This window comes from Schistocerca nitens, chromosome 4 (assembly GCF_023898315.1).
Source record: "Schistocerca nitens isolate TAMUIC-IGC-003100 chromosome 4, iqSchNite1.1, whole genome shotgun sequence".
In the NCBI taxonomy this organism is placed as follows: domain Eukaryota; kingdom Metazoa; phylum Arthropoda; class Insecta; order Orthoptera; family Acrididae; genus Schistocerca; species Schistocerca nitens.
The window spans coordinates 668,903,899-668,906,923 of NC_064617.1; the positions used below are offsets into that span (position 1 = coordinate 668,903,899).

The 3,025-nt window shown below is 45.9% G+C and overlaps 1 non-coding gene across 1 annotated transcript; it reads right to left on the reverse strand.

Annotated features, from left to right (window-relative positions):
* Positions 1-334: 334 nt before the first annotated feature.
* On the reverse strand, positions 335-409 carry Trnas-cga (transfer RNA serine (anticodon CGA)). The gene has a single exon. It is a non-coding gene; the product is annotated as a tRNA-Ser (tRNA).
* Positions 410-3,025: the final 2,616 nt, after the last annotated feature.

The following is a 3,025-nucleotide window of genomic DNA, read 5'->3' on the forward strand; positions in this document are numbered from 1 at the left end:
ATAAATTGAAACTTCCTGGCACATTAAAACTGTGTGCCCGACCGAGACTCGAACTCGGGACCTTTGCCTTTCGCGGGCAAGTGCTCTACCAACTGAGCTACCGAAGCACGACTCACGCTCGGTACTCACAGCTTTACTTCTGCCAGTCCCTCGTGTCCTACCTTCCAAACTTTACAGAAGCTCTCCTGCGAACCTTGCAGAACTAGCACTCCTGAAAGAAAGGATATTGCGGAGACATGGCTTAGCCACAGCCTGGGGGATGTTTCCAGAATGAGAATTTCACTCTGCAGCGGAGTGTGCGCTGATATGAAACTTCCTGGCAGATTAAAACTTTGTGCCCGGCCGAGACTCGAACTCGGGACCTTTGCCTTTCGCGGGCAAGTGCTCTACCAACTGAGCTACCGAAGCACGACTCACGCCCGGTACTCACAGCTTTACTTCTGGCAGTACCTCGTCTCCTACCTTCCAAACTTTACAGAAGCTCTCCTGCGAACCTTGCAGAACTAGCACTCCTGAAAGAAAGGATATTGCGGAGACATGGCTAGTTCTGCAAGGTTCGCAGGAGAGCTTCTGTAAAGTTTGAAAGGTAGGAGACGAGGTACTGGCAGAATAAAGCTGTGAGTATCGAGCCTGAGTCGTGCTTCGGTAGCTCAGTTGGTAGAACACTTGCCCGCGAAAGGCAAAGGTACCGAGTTCGAGTCTCGTTCCGGCAAACACTTTTAATCTGCCAGGAAGTTTCATATCAGCGCACACTCCGCTGCAGAGTGAAATTCTCATTCTGGGAACGAATAAATTTTTGAGCCGTACGTGTAGGCACGGGCTTTGACGGGTGAAAAAAAGACGCCAAAGGCTTATGGTCGGTGATAACGGTAAACTTGCGACCATATAAGAAGTCATGGAATTTCGTAACTCCAAAAATCAAAGCGAGTGCTTCCTTTTTGATCTGCGAGTAGTTATGCTGCGCAGAGGAGAGTAGCTTCGATGCAAATGCGATCGGGCGATCGCGCAAACCAATTTTGTAAGAACAGCTCCGATCCCGAAATCGGAAGCGTCTATCATAAGGACAAGAGGTTTTGTACGATCGAAGTGCGTAAGACATGTACGAGATAACAACCGGGATTTAAGCTGCTGAAAGGCACGTTCGCATTCAGGCGACCAAATTAACGGACTGCCCTTTCGACACAGTCCACGTAACGGCGCTACAAGAGATGATGCGTGAGGCAAAAACTTGTGATAATAATTGAGCTTTCCGATAACGGATTGTAATTATTTTACTGTCTTGGGTGCTGGTAGCTCTGATATTGCTCTTGAATTATCCAGACTTGGATGGATGCCTTGAGAGCTGATTACGTGTCCCAAGTAGGATAACTGTTCAGTAAAAATGTAAACTTGTCCTTATCGAGTTTAAGTCCACTGTCACGTAGCACTTCACATAACTGTCTCAAATTATGCAAATTTTCATGCAGCTTAGAACCAGAAACTACTGTGTCATCGAGGTAATTACACACCGAAGGAATCGACGCACAAAGTGTCTGTAAGTACTGCTAAAGTAGTGCCGGTCCAGAGGCACATCCGAACGGAAGTCTCTTAAATTTGTAGAGATCTATATGCGTATTCACGACGAGAATCTTCTAGGACTCGTCATCCACAGGAATTTTAAGACATGCGTTTTGCAAATGTAACTCAGAGAAATATGTGCCTGGACACAATTTGCCAAACAAGTCTTCTGGACGTCGCAAAGGAAACGTTGCCACAACAATTGAGGATTGACATTGGCTTTAAAATCCACGTACAGTCGCAATTTGCCTGAGGGTTTCGTTAAGATAACCAGTGGCGAAGCTCATAGTGATGGTGTCAATGGTTCAATCACTCCTTGTTTCTCAAGTTCATGCAATGTGTTAGCAACTTCTTCTCGAAGTACGTGAGGCACTGTGTGAGCACGGCAAAATTTAGGCCGTGCAAGGTCCTTCAATTCAATATGCGCCTGAACGTTTTTCGCGCAACCTAAACCTGGTGAAAAAAATGTCAGCAAACTCTGGACATCGTTCCGAAACATTGTTGGTGGGAACACGTTTAGTAACGGCTAGTACCTCATCGCGTAGAGTTAAGGAGAATACATCATATAAATCAAGACCAAAAATATTTACTGATAAGGGCGAACACAGTACTTGGAAAGAAACCACATGAATTGGTCCCCGGTACGTCGCTGTCAAAGTGCGCAGTCCTAAAACCTGGATACTTTGACCACTGTAGCCGGCCGCTGTGGCCAAGCCGTTCTAGGCGCTTCAGTCTCGAACTGCGCGACCGCTACAGTCGCAGGTTCCAATCCTGCCTCGGGCATGGATGTTTGTGATGTCCTTGGGTTAGTTAGGTTCAAGTAGTTCTCAGTTCTAGGAGACTGATGACCTCAGATGTTAAGTCTCATGGTGCTCAGAGCCATTTGAACCATTTTGACTACTGTAGGTAGCTAACGTAATATTTGCGTATCGCAGTGGAGGTGAGCCAAGCAATTCGTAAGTTTTACGATTAATAAGTGAAACAGACGCTCCAGTTGTTGTTGTTGTGGTCTTCAGTCCTCAGACTGGTGTGATGCAGCTCTCCATGCTACTCTATCCTCTGCAAGCTTCTTCATCTCCCAGTACCTACTGCAACCTACATCCTTCTGAATCTGCTTAGTGTATTGATCTCTTGGTCTCCCTCTACGATTTTTACCCTCCACGCTGCCCTCCAATGCTAAATTTGTGATCCCATGATGCCTCAAAACATGTCCTATCAACCGATCCCTTCTTCTAGTCAAGTTGTGCCACAACCTTCTCTTCTCCCCAATCCTATTCAATACCTCCTCATTAGTTACGTGATCTACCCACCTTATCTTCAGCATTCTTCTGTAGCACCACATTTCGAAAACTTCTATTCTCTTCTTGTCCAAACTGGTTATCGTCCATGTTTCACTTCCATACATGGCTACACTCCATACAAATACTTTCAGAAACAACTTCCTGACACTTAAATTTATACTCGATGT